The sequence below is a fragment of the Triticum dicoccoides genome, chromosome 4B (genome assembly GCF_002162155.2).
Source record: "Triticum dicoccoides isolate Atlit2015 ecotype Zavitan chromosome 4B, WEW_v2.0, whole genome shotgun sequence".
NCBI classification, from domain to species: domain Eukaryota; kingdom Viridiplantae; phylum Streptophyta; class Magnoliopsida; order Poales; family Poaceae; genus Triticum; species Triticum dicoccoides.
In genome coordinates this window covers 655,786,254-655,803,793 of record NC_041387.1, presented here as the reverse complement: position 1 = coordinate 655,803,793, position 17,540 = coordinate 655,786,254, and positions in this window count along the sequence as shown.

Sequence of the window (17,540 nt, the reverse complement as noted above, 5' to 3'; positions counted from 1 at the left end):
GGTCATCTTCTTCGTCGACGGTGGCCGACCAGAAGCTTGGTGATCGGATCTCGAGACCCATCATCTAGTCCCGGCTGTGAGTTGGGGAGACATGGTTGCCGATGAAAACCGAGCCGACGGCAGGCGATGGCGGCGTTCTACGCCGTTACCTTGATGAAGGCATCATCGTGTAACTACTATCGACCCACTCGTGCTGCTCCGGGGGAAACCCTAGGATTTGGTGTTCCAGATCGGATGATGGCGGCACTGCGGTGTCATTTCTCTCTTGGGAGCATCGTTTATGGAGTGTTAGACTGTATTTACATGTGTATATTGTAACGTTGTATACCACCTCATTATATATATATGTGATAGGCCACCCCTAGAGGGTTGTGCCGGTTCCCCCCAAAGCCTATTGTCTTACATGGTATCACGCTAGGTTACGTCCGCTTCCGCCTAAAAACCCTAAACCGCCGCCGCCGCCGCCGCCACCGCCGCCGCCGCGCCCGCCGCCGCCGTCGCCCGACTGCTATGACGTCCGCCGCTGCGTCCGGCTCCACCGCCACCGGTTTTCTGCCGGCCTCCCTCGCGGCACTTCTCTCGAGGCCGCTGGATGCCGCCTCCCTTCAGGCGCCGATCGGGACACGGAGCGTCGGCTCCCTCTTCGCGCTCCCGCCAGCTGCTACTTCGCCCGGGCAGGCGCTTGTGGCTCACACCACCGCCGCCCCGTCAACCGCGGCTGTCGCGCCCTCGGCCACTGCGCCGCTGGTGGCGGAGGACGTCGCGCTGGCAGGCTTCGCGGCGTCAACCGCGGCCATCGCGCCCTCTGTCACCGCGCCGGCTGCCCCTCCGACTGTCTCCACGGTGTTCTCACCTCAGCCAGTCTCCTCGATGGGATCGCAGCCGCCGCCGCCGTTTCACTTCGGCCATCTCATCACCATCAAGTTGTCGTCGGACAATTACATCTTCTGGCGCGCGCAGGTTCTTCCGCTTCTTGGGAGTCACTACCTGCTTGGCTATGTCGACGGCTCTCTCCCTTGCCCTCCTGCGCTGGTTGACAGCGTGCATGGTCCGGTCTATAATCCGGCTCACCGTGTCTGGACAGAGCAGGATCAGGCGAACCTCTCCTCCATCCAGGGGTCGCTCTCTCCGGCCGTTGCTAGGCTTGTTGTCTTCGCCAAGACGTCCCACGAGGCATGGACTATTCTTGAGCGCTCGTTTGCGGCACAGTCGCAGGCTCGTGTATCTGGGCTCCGTCGCCAACTTGGGGAGTGTCAGAAGCTTGACTCCACCGCCACTGAGTTCTACAACAAAGTCAAGAGTCTCGCCGACACGCTGGCCTCCATTGGACAGCCCCTCACCGACTCCGAGTTCAACTCGTTTATTGTCAATGGTCTTGATGAGGAGTATGACGCCCTAGTCGAGATCATCAATGAGAGGGGCAACTCCACGCCCATGCCAGCACACGAGGTCTTTTCACACCTCCTGCTTACTGAGCAACGAGTCGAGACGCGCCGATCCAGGGGCAACGGCGCCCTCTCGGCAAACGCCGCCACCAAGGGTGGTCGCTCCTCTGCTTCATCCAGGGCTCCTTCGGGGCAGTCACCACCACCCGCCTCGGCCCCTCCTCCTACTGCGACGCTACCAGGGGCTGGCGGTCCCCGTGTGTGCCAGCTTTGTGGTCGCGATGGGCACTGGGCCTCGAAGTGTCACAAGCGCTTCCAGCGGGGTTTTCTTGGTCTTGGCAATGACGGGAAGGATACACGCAACTTTGCTCGCCAGGTCGCCATGGCTGATCGTCCGCCGCCGCAGAAGCCACAGGGACACACTCAGTCCTACTCCATTGATCCCCACTGGTACATGGACTCTGGGGCGACAGAGCACCTGACCAGTGAGATGGGGAAGCTTCACACTCGTGAACCCTACCATGGCTCCGACAAGATCCACACCGCCAATGGAGCAGGTATGCACATCTCTCATATTGGTCAAGCATCACTTCTCACTAGACATGCCAATAGGAGTCTTCAACTTCGCAATGTTCTTCGAGTTCCATCTGTGACACGTAATCTTCTTTCAGTTCCTAAACTCACTCGTGATAATAATGTGCTTTGTGAATTTCATCCTTTTGATCTTTTTATTAAGGATCGGGGCACGAGGGACATTCTTCTTAGTGGGCAGCTCTGCCAAGGTCTCTATCGTCTGGAGCATCCTGGCGTCGCTCGCGTCTTCAGTGGAGTTCGGGTATCTCCGTCACAGTGGCATGCTCGTCTTGGTCACCCGGCCACACCTATTGTCCGGCATGTTTTGCGTCGTCATGAGCTTCCTAGTGTGTCTAGTAATAAAGATGTAGCAGTGTGTGATGCTTGTCAGCAGGGGAAGAGTCATCAACTTCCTTTTTCGGAGTCCAGTCGTGAGGTGAAACATCCTTTAGAACTTGTGTTTTCAGATGTATGGGGTCCTGCTCAGACTTCTGTTAGTGGTCATAATTATTACATCAGTTTTGTTGATGCTTACAACCGCTTTACCTGGCTTTATCTTATCAAACGTAAATCTGATGTGTTTGACATTTTTGTTCAGTTCCAAAAACATGTTGAACGCCTTCTCAAGCACAAAATTGTTCATGTTCAGTCGGACTGGGGTGGCGAGTATCGCAACCTCAACTCCTTCTTTCAGTTGCTTGGGATCACTCACCGTTTAGCATGTCCACATACACATCAGCAGAATGGTTCAGTAGAACGTAAGCATCGTCACATTGTTGAAGCTGGTCTGACTCTTTTGGCCCATGCATCTGTTCCGTTTCGTTTTTGGAGTGATGCTTTCACCACTGCATGTTTTCTCATCAATCGTACTCCCACTCGTGTTTTGAATATGAAGACTCCCATTGAAGTTCTCCTTAATGAACAACCGGACTACACCTTTCTCAAGGTGTTTGGGTGTGCTTGCTGGCCCCATCTCCGTCCATATAACAAGCGTAAGCTCGAGTTTCGTTCCAAGAAGTGTGTTTTTCTTGGTTATAGCTCTCTTCATAAAGGATACAAATGTCTTCATGTTCCCACTAATCGTGTCTACATCTCTCGGGATGTTGTGTTTGATGAGCATGTTTTTCCCTTTGCCAAACTCCCTGTGTCCACTACCGAGCCACCTGTCATGCATTCATCCTCTGTTGCTTCTGACCAATTTGATGATGTTGCATATTCTCCTCTATTGTTGCCTAACCATGGTGCAGGCACTGGTCGTGGGGCTCGTTTGGAGATTCTGGAAGCGCCATCTTCCTCTTCGTCGCTATCGCCTTCATCCTCGGCACCTTCTGTTGTGCATGAGGAGCGCATGGCGCCTCTGCATGGCCTCGGTTTCCGTGCTCATGCACGGCCGATCGACGTCCTGGCCCGGTCGCCTCTGGCTTCTGGGCTGCCTTCGCCATCGTCGCGCCCTGCAACTCCGCCGACTGGGCCGGCCTCCTCGGTCCCCGTCTCGCCCAGGGCGTCGGGGCAGTCATCACCAGGCCTGGCCTCGCCCGCCCCTGCCTCGCCCAGGGTGTCTGGGCCCTTCTCACCAGGGCCGGCCTCGCCTGCTCTCGCCTCGCCAAGGCCGTCTGGGCCGGTATCACCGGAGCTGGCCTCGCCCACCCTCGGCTCGCCCATGGCCTCTGAGCCCCTGTCGTCGGGCCAGTCTTCGCCATGCAGCCCGGAGTCGTCTGTCCCGAGCTCGCCTGAGGTGATTCCTGCATCTCCGGCGACCGTCACGTCTCCGTCACCTTCGCCTCCGCCGGCTCCTGCTGCTGCTCTACGTCCACATACGCGCAGTCGGAGTGGCATTTTTCAGCCTAAGCAACGTCACGATGGCACAGTTGCTTGGTTAGCGGTGTGCATGTCTGCTGCTCTCGCAGATCCATCCTCTGAGCCACGCACGTATCAAGCTGCTATGCGCATTCCTCATTGGAGAGAGGCCATGGAGCAGGAGTATCAAGCGCTTCTTCGCAATCAGACATGGACTCTTGTTCCTCCACAATCACGGGTTAATGTCATTGATTCCAAATGGGTTTTCAAAGTGAAGAAGCATTCTGATGGGTCCATTGAGCGCTATAAGGCTCGTCTGGTTGCTCGTGGTTTTCGACAGTGTTTTGGACTTGACTATGAAGACACCTTCAGTCCAGTGGTCAAGCCTACTACCATCAGACTTCTTCTCTCTCTGGCTGTTACTCGAGGTTGGTTTCTTCGTCAGCTTGATGTTCAAAATGCTTTTCTTTATGGTGTCTTGGCGGAGGAGGTTTACATGCGCCAGCCTCCGGGTTTCTCTGATTCGGATCGCCCTGATCATCTCTGTCGTCTGTCCAAGGCAATTTATGGTCTGAAGCAGGCTCCTCGTGCTTGGCATGCTCGTCTTGCAATGGCTCTTAGTGCTCATGGTTTTGCATCATCAACTGCTGACTCCTCATTGTTTCTTCTTCAAAGGCCTGAGGTTACTATGTACTTGTTGGTCTATGTAGATGATATCATTTTGGTCAGCTCCTCTCAGTCGGCTGCTACTGCGCTTGTTCGCTCACTTGGTGCTGATTTTGCGGTCAAGGACCTTGGGAAGCTTCATTACTTTCTTGGTGTGGAGGTTACTTCTCGTGCTGCTGGCCTTGTTATGACGCAGAAGAAGTACTCTCTGGATTTGTTGTAGCGAGCTGGGATGCTTAAGTGCAAACCGACGACTACACCCATGTCTACCACTGATAAGCTCAATGCTGTTGATGGTGTGCTTCTTTCTTCTTCTGATGCGACCGAGTACCGGAGTATTGTTGGTGGGCTCCAGTACTTGACGATCACGCGACCAGACATTTCCTATGCTGTTAACCGAGTCTGCCAGTATCTGCAGTCACCCCGTGACACTCATTGGTCTGCTGTTAAGCGGATTTTGCGCTATATTCGTTTCACGGTGGCTCATGGTTTGCATATTCGGCCGTCTGACTCTGGTTGTCTTTCAGCATATTCTGATGCAGACTGGGCTGGCAATCCGGATGACAGGCGATCCACGGGGGGTTATGCTGTCTTCTTTGGCTCTAACCTGATTGCCTGGAGTGCTCGGAAACAGGCTACTGTCTCGCCTAGCAGTACTGAGGCTGAGTATAAGGCTGTGGCCAATGCCACATCAGAGATTATCTGGGTACAGTCCTTGCTTCAGGAGTTAAGTATACCCCAATCACAGCCTCCTGTTCTTTGGTGTGATAACATCGGTGCTACATACCTTTCTGCAAATCCGGTATTCCATGCCCGAACGAAACACATTGAAGTTGACTATCACTTTGTGCGTGAACGTGTCTCTCAGAAGCAACTACAGATCAAGTTTATTTCTTCCAAGGATCAACTTGCTGACATCTTCACCAAGCCATTGCCTTTGCCACAGTTTGAGACTTGCAGGCGCAATCTTACCCTTCTAGATTCATTAGAAAGTGGCTAAGATTGAGGGAGGGTGTTAGACTGTATTTACATGTGTATATTGTAACGTTGTATACCACCTCATTATATATATATGTGATAGGCCACCCCTAGAGGGTTGTGCCGGTTCCCCCCAAAGCCTATTGTCTTACATGGAGCAGCGCTGGAAGTCAGAGGCAGGAGGTGGAGCGGCTTCGTCTTGCACGGAGCTTCAATGGAGATGTCAAGTCATGCCTGACCGACAGGTGCTACGCTTGGTCATGCCTGGTCGGCAGGTGCTACGCACGACAGATCCTCCAAGGACTTCAAGCTGTGTCGGCTGGTGATACTTGGCAGCATGGCGCTGAGGTGTATCAGTGGCGACCGCGACATGTTCAGCTGTTTGCGCGCAGGGAGGAGGTGCCGTTGGGCGTTGTGGTGGCGTCGACGATAGCTGGACCGAGCAAGATTGATGCATCAGTATAGTTCTGAAGATGGAGCAGTGGCAGTTGGCGGCGGTGGCCTCTGAGAGCACGCCGGACCAGTGTGTGCCCCAAACCCGGCAAGTGGCTAGGTTGGGGTCTCAGGTCTTAGATGTTAGGCTTGGCTGCGATGTCTGTTTGGTATTAGGCCCAGGCTATCTGCGCCCCTTCATCAACTGGATAGGTGTAGCGACCATTTGTTGCTTAGACGGCGGCTTTAGTCTTACTGTTGTATTGATTTTGTAAGATCTTGTGAGAATAGTTAATAAAGTGGCCATATGCATCGCCCAGATGCAGAGGCCGGGGGTCATCCTCCTTTTCTAAAAAAAATAAAAAAAAAGGTGTGACTAGTGCATTTGTGTGGCCAGAATTTGTTACACATTGCTGTAAGTAATCATCAATCCATGCATCTGAATGGGCTAGTTTAATCTTGGTTAACCAAAATGATTTCTAAATTAATAGAAATTTCCTATCACTTGGAGATATAATTTGTAACATGTAGTTTTCCGTTGTTACCAACTTACAAGTAGAACTTCTTTTGAATAAGGAACTTCATATTGGACATTTTATATATACATATATGGTTCCGTACTATAACTTATGTTTTTTATTCGTAAGAAGTTTATTCAGTTCTCAACTTTGCATTGCTTTATTAGATTCTTATTTGGGTTTGGTTGTTCGATAGTTACAAAAGGTATTGTGACCTTTAACAAAGATGTATTCCATTCGGAATCAGGTTTCAAGAACGGTCTTAGTTGCGGTTTTGAACACATAGTCTATGCATAACATGGGAGAACTTTTTTTTATTGCAATAAACACATACACAGACATGTCTTACTGAAATTAATAATTGGCATGCACATATTCACATGATATCTAACATACGTAGTTCTAGTATGAAATCAAAAAAGAAGGCACACACAGTTCAGACTTGTCATAGTTAATTCAGTTATAATTTGCTACATACCAAATGGCATTTAAAAAATGGTAACAGACTTTTGTTTTTATTGCATTTATCATTTGTAAAGAGTATCATACATTGAACATTAGCTTTCGCTACAGCTACATGACACAAACAACAATCATCATTGGATCAGATGGCATGTAAAACATGACATATTTGATCACAATGTGAGAAGTACATCTCAAAAGCTAATTCATCTTTTGTTGTTACAAGGACTAAGAAATGTTCTTGTTAAAACATATATTATCTTCAACATGCACCATCTTGTTTTCCACATTTATAGGAGAATTTTTCTAGTATCCTTTTTATATATATTCTAATGCAATGTATGATAAACTTATGTTGAGTACTAATAACCATCTCCATCGTCGGGGGCATAAAGTGATATCAGTTTGCTTATCTTGTTCTTGCCCAAAACACGCAAGGTAAGATGCCCATATCCAAAGAAAATGATATTCCCAAGTGGCGATATCAGCTCTTTTTATCATACAAAGAATAATAGATTCCAAGTTTTACTCATATAGAGGGAAACTATTTCAATTACACGAAAAGATGACAATAGCCAAGAGAACTTTGTAACTATCAATTGTGAGAGAAGAAATTGGTTAGATAAATTAGGTTTGGTAAAATGTCACTAAGTTTGGCTAAATCTAATCATAGACTCGTCTCCTAGAGATCTAAAATTTGATTGAAGACACATTCAATAACATAAAAAATCATTCAGACATTACAGAACACAAAAGTTCCACATTTCAAAGTTGCAACTATTGTATGCTAGCTAATTGCCCATGCATTGCAATGATGGCATACATGTTCAAATGGTTCAACACCAATTGTGTCGAAGATATACCTTACACCCACCATATTCTAGATTTTGATAAAATTTGATTTGAGTATATGTAAGTGAAGGCAAGAAAAGGTTTGATTTAGTTGAGGTCTTGGTAAGATTTGATTTGATTTGTATATGTGTAGGGTAGGGAAAGGAAAGTTTTGATTTAGTGGAGGCTTTGGTAGTATTAGATTTGATTTGTGCATGGGTATGGGAAGGCAAGGAAAGCTTTGATTTAGTTGATGTTTTGGTAAGATTTGATTTGATTCCATTGAGTTGGTGCAAAACATGGTTTTGGTAAGATTTGGTTGAGTGGATGCAGGACATGGTTTTCAGTAGGACAAGGAAAGGAAATACCAATTTGATTTAGATAAAAAAGTAAATGTATGTGGAGAGGGGGAGAACATGAGGAGAATGTATATAAATTTCCTATCGCTTGGAGATATAATTTGTAATATGTGGTTTTCCATGGTTACCAACTTACAAGCAGAACGTCTTTTGAATAAGGAACTTGATTTTAGAAAGTTCATATATACATATATGGTTCAAAACTAAGTCATGAACCTGTTTGATTTGTAAGAAACCCGCAAAAAAGTGTAAGAATATTTTAGTTTTCAACTCTGCACTGCTTTCTTAGATTCTTATTTGGGTGTGGTTGTTCGTTAGCTACAAAAAGTATTGTAACCTTTATAACAAAGATGTATTCCATTCGGAATCAGGTTTCAAGAACAGTCTTAGTTGCGGTTTTGAACACATAGTCTACTTTTTTTTTTGCAATGAGCACATACACAGACATGTTTTACTGAAATTAATAATTGGCATGCACATACTCACATGAGATATATAATGTATTGTTCTAGTATGAAAACAAAAAGACGTCACAAACAGTTCGGACTTGTCGTAGTTAATTCAGTTATAATTTGCTATGTACCATATTCCGTTTAAAGAATGGTACTAGGATTTTTATTTTTGTTGCATTTATCATTTTCAAAGAGTATCATACATCAAACATTAGCTTTCGGTACATCTACATGACACAAAAACAGTCATCAGATAGGTTCTGAAGGAGCAAAACATTTTGCCTGAGGTTGGGTCAAATGGCATGTAAAACATGACATATTTGATCACATTGACAGAGTACATCTCAAAAGCTAATTAATCTCTTGTTGTTACAAGGACTAAGAAATATGTTTTTTAAAACATATTATCTTCAACATGCATCCTATTTTTTTTCTACATTTATATGATTTTTTTCTAGTAACCTTTTTTTAATAACATGTGACTTAGAAGACATATTCATGTTTAGTTTAAGCCCTGGTGAAAATCTTTCAACCATGTCTTTATGATGAGCTACCATCAAGATGTCCCGGTTGCTAACTATTATTCTAGCATCTTCATTGCAACAATGTAAATCGTCTAATTTATTGTGAACTAGCACTGAGAATATTAATCAATACATACCCAAGAAACTTCTTGATGCAATGTATGCTAAACTTATGTTGCGTACTAATGACCATCTCCATTGCCGTGGACATAAGGTGGATATCAGTTTGTTTATCTTGTCTTGTCTTAAACATGCAAGGCAAGATGCCTATATCCAAACAAAATGTTATTTCCAAGTGATTACATCAGCTCTTTTTATCATACAAAACCTAATAGGTTTAAGTTATGCTCATATAGTCATATAGCTAGAAAGTATTTCAATTACACGGAAAGATGACGATAGCCAAGAGAAATTTTGCAACTTTCAATTTTGAGAGAAGAAATTGGTTAGATAAATTAGGTTTCGTAAAATGTCACTAAGTTTGGCTAAATCAAATTATAGACTTGTATCCCAGAGATGAAGGTAAATTTTGCAAAATTGATAAAGACACATTCAGTAACATAGAAATCATTCAGGCGTTATGAAACCCAAAATTTCCATATTTTCAAAGTGTGAAACTAGTCTTCAACAGTGGAAGGTTCCGACGAGGAACGAACTCAATAGTCTTCGGGCTCCTTCGACAGTGGAATGTTCCGTAGCCATTCCACGGGAGGGATGGACCTTGGAGGTGGAGCCGTTGGTACCCATGTTTGCCCTGTTAAAGCATCTACAGTCTGATGTAGCAAAAATGAGCTCCAAAACACTGACACATCCGATCATTTTCATGGACAGCATCCGCGCACTCCTCATATTTCACACACATGAAACCCAGGGTGGGCCCCTGCCTTGTGGCTACCTCTTACATCGTCTAGTCTCCTCCCAAAACCTCCAGGGTCTCTTTATGTCCCGGAAAACCCGTCAAAACATTTCGTCGTGTTTAAACTTCTTAGGCATGGATTTGCTGGAAAATCAAAAACACGCAGAAAACAGGAACTGGCACTGGGCACTGATTTAATAGGTCGGTCCATAAAAACAATATAAAATAGCATATAAAGCATACAAAAGTGATAATATGATAGCATGAAACAATAAAAAATTATAGGTACGTTGGAGACATATCAAACATCATAAAATCCAACTATCTTAATAAAGCTCATGATACATCTGGATCGAATCCATCAAGAATATGAGAGAGAAATATCTGACACATAGCTACTAGTACATACCCTCAGCCTCGAGTATAAACTACTCACACATCACCATGAGAACGGAGGAAAAGTTGTTGGTGATGGTGATGACGGAGATGTCCCCGGCGGCGTCCCAGCGGTACCAGAGGGAGAGGGAGAGGTAGAAGGTACCCCTCCTTCTTTTTCTTCATTGGGCCTTTGGAAGAGATGGAACTCTCCCCTGGATTGAATCCCTCTATTTTACTCTTTATTTTCCCTCCTGTTTTCTGGCCGTACACCGTTTCTTTTATAGCCATAGATTCGTAACTCCGATTGGGCTAATTTTTTGTCATGATTTTTCTACGGAAGTTAGCTTTCCTGCAGCTGAAGACATAAGGGCTACTCACACGGGCTCATGGCATGGCCGGGGGGTGGCTGCGCCACCTGGCTGTGTGGGCCCTCGAATACTGGCCTGCAATGATTCTTTTTCCCAAAAATCACAAGTATTCCAATTTTTTTATTAAATTGTTGGGATATTTTAACCTTCTAAATATTGAATTTTAGTAAAACCAAAAACATGCAGAAAACAACATCTCACACTGAGCAGTAGATTAATAAGTTAGTCTAGAAAATTATTATAAAAAGTGGACCAAAACTATATATAGTTGATGTTAATATAGCATGAATACTTAATAAATTATAGGTGCATTGGAGACATATCACTAAGTCGGACGCAAACTAGAGGGCTTTGTGGTCATCCGGACTGCTGCCATGTACGCGTCCACTAACCCAGACCCACCAGAAAAGCTATACCACGCTGATGACCCACAAGGATAGGGGGTCAATCGTATTCCTTTCGATAAGTAAGAGTGTCGAATCCAATGTGGAGCAGAAGGAAATGACAAGTGTTTTTCAACAAGGTAATTTTCTGCAAAAGCACTGAAATTGTTGGTAACAGGTAGTTTGGTAGTAAGATAATTTGTAATGAGCAAGTAATGGTAATGGTAAATGAAGTGCAGCAAGGTAGCCCAATCCTTTTGTGGCAAAGAACAGGCCAAAATGGTCTCTTACGATAAACAAGCATTCTTGAGGGCACACGGAAATTTTATCTAGTCACTTTCATCATGTTGGTTTGATTCTTGTTCACTACTTTGATAATCTGATATGTGGGTGGACCAGTGCTTGGGTGTTGTTCTTGCTTGAACAAACCTCCCACTTATGATTAATCCCCTCGCAAGCATCCGCAACTACGAGAAAATTATTAAGATAAAATCTTACCATATCATTAAACATTTGGATCCAAATTGGTCCCTTACGAAGTAGCGCATAAACTAGGGTTTAAGCTTCTATCAATCTAGCAACCCGCTGTCAGGAACCCGATCCTAAGTCACACCAATCTAGCATGTAACACATCATATCACTTTGCGGCCTCACGCACGATATTCCCATGGGTGCCACCTTACCTGGCCGGGGACCGTTTGCGCCTTTAGGCCCATGTATATAATAGTTCTGCTAGCATCCATATGACAAAGAACCCAGGATGACATGACTAGTCGTGGACCCAAAGTGGCGCTAACTTACGGGGACATGCATACATGACCCAACAACGAACGTGTCGATCAACCACATATGAGCCCAAGTCGTAGCAATCTACGTGGACTTAAAGGAACAACGTGTGACATTTCCCCGAAGGGACAAACACATGAACGAAGAAGGACACATCCGGCCAGCCTAAGTGGTCCGGAGTAGTAGCAAGCTACCATGGCTCAGTGGAAGCACTAGGAGACATTTCCCGGTAAGAGAGGCTACCAAGGATGAACAACTAGGTTGTCAGATCCCACACATACCAAGCATTTCAAATCATACACACAATATGCTCGATATGTGCAAATACAACATGGCATCACAACATAACTCTATGACTCAAGTATCTATTCAATAGGCTCCGAGGAGAGAGATATTATAAACATGGGTCTCATGATCCAACATTAAGAGCATACAAGTCAAAGCACATGCGGAAGCTTAACATGTCTGAGTACAGACATATACAAATGAAAAAGGCTGAGAAGCCTGACTATCTACCGGATCCTGCCAAGGGCACAAGATCGTAGCTGAGGTAGCAAGCTAAACGTCGAAGTCCAAGCGGAACTACTAGCGAGACTGAAGTCTCTCTGCCAAAACATAATTAAGCAAACGTGAGTACAAAAGTACCCAGCAAGACTTACATCAGAACTAACTACATATGCATCATTGTCAACAAAGGGATGGTGGGGTTTAACTGCAGCAAGCCAGCTCTGACTCGGTGGCTATCCTGAACTACGACTGCAAGTAAATCTTTTGAGGTGGCGCACACGAGTCCACATATTCACCATATCAATAGACCACTATGGATCCGCTCCCGTCTCACTACGAGAACGCCATCCATATCACTCATGCTTATCCTGCGTATTTTAGAGTATCCACTTTCACTTGTCTATGAACTGTATAGGCAACACAGAGGTCCTTTACCGCGAATGTGGCTATTCGAATAGATCATTTATAACCCTGCAGGGGTGTACTTCTTCACACATGTTTCCACCACTTAGCGTCTGCACAAGACATGTGCTCGGCAGACATCAAGCGAAAGCCGACGTGGGTGTAGACCACGACCTGACTAACCACACAAGTCTCTAGTCCAGGTTTATCGCCTATTCAGGTTCCATCCGCAGCGAGTCCGGCCGAGATTTCCACATACGGCCCTGAACGATGTGTACAGGGTTCCGCGACACCAAACGGGCGCCCGACATATCCGGCCACGTGCCTACCGCATCACAGCCCAGCCCTCGGGTCAGCGCTGCGCACGGCCTCCAGCAACTACAAACACCAGAAACTACTTGCAACTCCTGGATAGAGGACAAGGACGGTTAATAAGTCAAGCGGGGTCATATTTCAGGGCCCAACATGTGGTAGTAGTTGTGCATGGATCATAAACACAGAACTCAGTTCCTGAGGATGGCTTCAATGAGACAACCCACCATGTACTCCTACATGTTTCACACACTTAGCTTACACACAGTAGGACATGTTCTTCACCATTCCAATTCATTCCCGATGAATCAGACCTGACTCAACTCTACGCAGTAGCAGGCATGACAAACAAGCATGAATGAGTAGGCACATAAGGGATCAAACAACTCCTACTCATGCTACTGGGTTTCATCTATTTACTGTTTACTGTGGCAATGACAGGTCATGCAGAGGAAAGGGGTTCAACTACCGCAACAAGTAACAAATGAATCGTTATTGTCCTAATGCAGTAAAATAGAGCAAGAGCGAGAGAGTGGGATTGTATCAAAATGAACAAGGGTTTTTTTCTTGCCTGGCAGTTCTGAAGAAAGTATAGTTCTTCATTGGTGTCATTGAACTCATCGTCGGAACCACGTCTATCGAGAGAGGACAAATACCGGCAACATAGAAGGAAACACAATCAATGCAATGCACAATATGATGCATGATCATGACATGGCAAAGTGCTATGATTTGAGCTAATGCAACTAGCAACAGGTTAAATGAAGTTGGTTTGAATCCAAGATTCAAATTCAAATTCCATATGTAGATATTCAAATGCCATTTATATGATTTGTCCTAAACAGTAGCTATAAGTTGTTCTAACATGCATGAAAAATGGTACAGATGGATAGATTGGATTTTTCTGATCATTTTTCATATATAATTTATTTCATTTGGAGTTATGGTTGAATTTCTATGAATTTTAGAAATTAAACCATTTTCTGGAATTTCCCGCGTCAGCATTGCGTCAGCGTGACGCCAGCAGGTCAACAGCAGCCAGCCATGTCAAACCTGACTAGTGGGGTCCACTGGTTAGTGACCCAGGGCTGGTTAGTGTCGTTGACAGGTGGGCCTGGTCAACGTCCACGTTAGCCGGGTCAACACTGACGTGTGGGGTAGGTCAACGTATGACGTGGCCAAGTCAAACTGACTTGTGGGGCCCGTGGGGTTAGTTTAATCTAAACAGGAGCTAAACTAGGGTTAGTTAGGCAGTGGGGCCCAGGTGTCAGTGGCGTAGGGGGTTGGTTAGTGGGGTGTTTAACCGCTAATGACGGCCACGTCGGATGCGCCGGCGATTAGACGACGTCGACGACCCCGAGCGGCGGTGGCTCACCGGAGTAGCGCTAGGGGCAGTGGCTGGGTGCGCTGAGGGCACCAGGAGGAAGCCCACGCTCCCTCGGATCCAGCGAAGGCAGCGGCAGGTCACGGGGTGCCCAGAGTCGACGACGGCGAGCACTAGGGCGGCGGTCGGAGATCGGCGTCGGAGGAAACGACGCTACAACACACGACAGGAGCAACGGGTGAGTGTTCTAGGCTCCTGACGGCGTTCTGAGCATGTTGTAGTGCTCGGTTTCGGTCATAACTAGCCGAACTGTGCATCTAAGGCGGATGGTAACAGGAGATAGGGGACACGATGTTTACCCAGGTTCGGGCCCTCTCTATGGAGGTAATACCCTACTTCCTGCTTGATTGATCTTGATGATATGAGTATTACAAGAGTTGATCTACCACGAGATCATAGAGGCTAAACCCTAGAAGCTAGCCTATGGTATGATTGTTGTATATATCTATCGACTAGCCTGGCCTCGGTTTATATAATGCACCAGAGGCCTAGAATAACAAGAGTCCTAGCCGAATACGCCGGTGGGGGAGGAGTCCTTGTCTTGATCGCCAAGTCTTGCATAATCTTCCTTGTATGCGGCAGCTGTCCGGACTGGCCCATGAGTATACGGCGATGGGGGTCCTCGGCCCAATCTAACAGATCGGGAGATGACGTGGTGAGTACCCCCCAGTCCAGGACACCGCCAGTAGCCCCCTGAACCGTTCTTCAAGTTTGGGGACGCTCCTCGATTCTTCCGAACCGTTCTTCATCTTCAGTCGTCGGTCTTAAAAACTGGTTCAACAAATCTTCTCATCTTCGATCTTGAGGATCGCCGAAATGCATTCGATGAGTTTACACGTCGGGTATCCGAGGAGCCCCTTTAAGTTTCCGACCTTTATCAATGCCTTGTTATTTTTATGCCACACCTCGGGTTTGAACTTGTTCCCGGGCGGCAGCGTCCTCTTGCGTCCGAGCTCCAACACCGGACTGCATTCGAGGTATCTTTTGCAGTGGAGCACCAATGCGGGACTGCTTCCCAGTTCTAACGCCGGACTATGTATCCGAGCTCCCACGCCGGACTGTATCTGAGCTCCAACGCCGGACTATGTATCAGAGCTCCAACGCTGGACTATATCCGAGGTGTCGTAAATCACCTTGGTTCAAAGAAGTTTGAAGGAGTTTAGGCAAGCTTAATGCCGGAAATGCCCTCTATGGAGCCAGCCACTAGCGCCCGAGCTTTATGTCGGACTGCTTCCAAGGTGGTGCACCACCCCGAATGTGGGCCGATTTTTGTCAATATTTTTTATTGGTGCAATTTATTATGTGCCGAGATACATAGCCAGTAGCCCTCAAGGTGGGTATCGTTCCAAAACCCGAGATGCACATGAAGGATGACATAAGACCGCTGATCCCTGTAGCTGCTGAGACTCAGGTTGATTTGCAAAATCGGTCTGAGGATCAAGTCCTAGCTCGGCAGAATACTTCGGGACACAAAAAGCGGCGAGCTCAGTCCTCAAGACTCAGGTTGGGTGCAGCCGACCAACCTGAGGATCAAAATCTCCTCGGAGACTGTATTACACTTAAAATTTTCTGCATTGGACAGGCAATGCAGTAGCCCCCGAGACACTGGTCGGGTGGCAACACCAGATCAGGGGATCGATGTGCCCCTTTAATATTTGTAAATAATAAGCCCGAAGCCCAGTAGCCCCCGAGCCTTAATGCGGGCACGGGTGGCCGAATTAAGGATTGATATCCATAGTAAAATCACAAATTATGTGTAATGACTCTATGTATCCAAGTACTTTACATCATTAATGCTCGGATCCGCATTGTACAAAACTTTGTTGACCGACCATCGACTTCCACCTCCTCGGCCAATAGCCGAGGAGTGTTTGTCCTACTTTATAAAGCCTTTATGAGGTCAAAGATTTACAACAAACAAGGCAATCTGGCCATACGGTTTTATAAACAAAGGTACGCAGAGAGATATGTTATATTACTGTTTAACAGAATTAATGTCTTCCAAAGAAAATAGTCCCGCTATCGGTTTCTTTCTTTGGGTTGTCATGCTAAGCATGATCACGAAACCTCAGCTCCAATGTAAGAGCAAAATATCGAGGATTTAGTTTGGGAGGCCAGTTAATAGCCCCCGGTAGTGTTCGGCGATAGTCGAGGTCAAGCCGTAAACACTTCGGCCATTGTTATGAATGGCCCGTCGCTTAACACCGTCATCGGATCGCTGACCAGTTTACGCTTATTGTGACAGTCAGTTTTCGGCTTTCTCCACTGAGGTGCTTAACCATGTGAGCTGGAAGAACAATTGCAGTGGTTCTCCCTTTGCACACCTAGCCGAACAAAGCGGAACGTAGGAGGCAAGCGCAGGAGCCGGGCAACCCAACTATTGACCGAAGACACAATTCGAAACCGATGCATATATAGCAATATCCGAGAATGTTTTTGCCGAATCTCTAAAGGTGTCCGGCGTTGCACTGCGAGACTTGTGCTGAAAACACACAAATAGTTTAAAAAGTGCCATAAGCTTGGAAAACCAAAAAATGTCAGTAAAAACTTGACATCCGAACGAGATCAAGTGTTCGGTGCCAATCTGAAAATTGGCCTTAGCAAAAGAAGTACTTCTGTCGTGCTTTAACATGATACATCCTATCTCAAGACTTCAAGCGGGTCAGCCTACGGCTTCAACCTCCTACCCCGAGGGCGGAGTACTTCTCATTAGGCCAGTTTAGCGAACTAAACTCTAGCGGCTTTGAGAGAGAAATTAGGCTCCCCGGCTAGTGACCACACGCTCGTGTCAAAAAAAGGAGTGATAGATAATAATAATAATAATAATAATAATAATAATAATAATAATAATAATAATAATAATAATAATAATAATAATAATAAAACTTTGCAAAGACTAAGAAGAAGAACACTTATCATAAAATGGCTCATATAAATTTAAGAGCCCCCAAGTGACTTGGGTAAAAGAATGATTGCATGTACCATTGTTGAGGAAATCGTTAACTGGTAGCTGCTCGGTTGGCTGGCGAGTAGGGGATTAATAAGCTAATCGGCAAGTTAATCATCCATTTAATCAATTAATCGGACGATTTATCGATTTATCAGCTATTCGATGACCCTACGAGTAGGGATTAATCGGCAAGTTAACTGGTTAATCGAACGAATTCTTGAATAGGGGCATGTACTG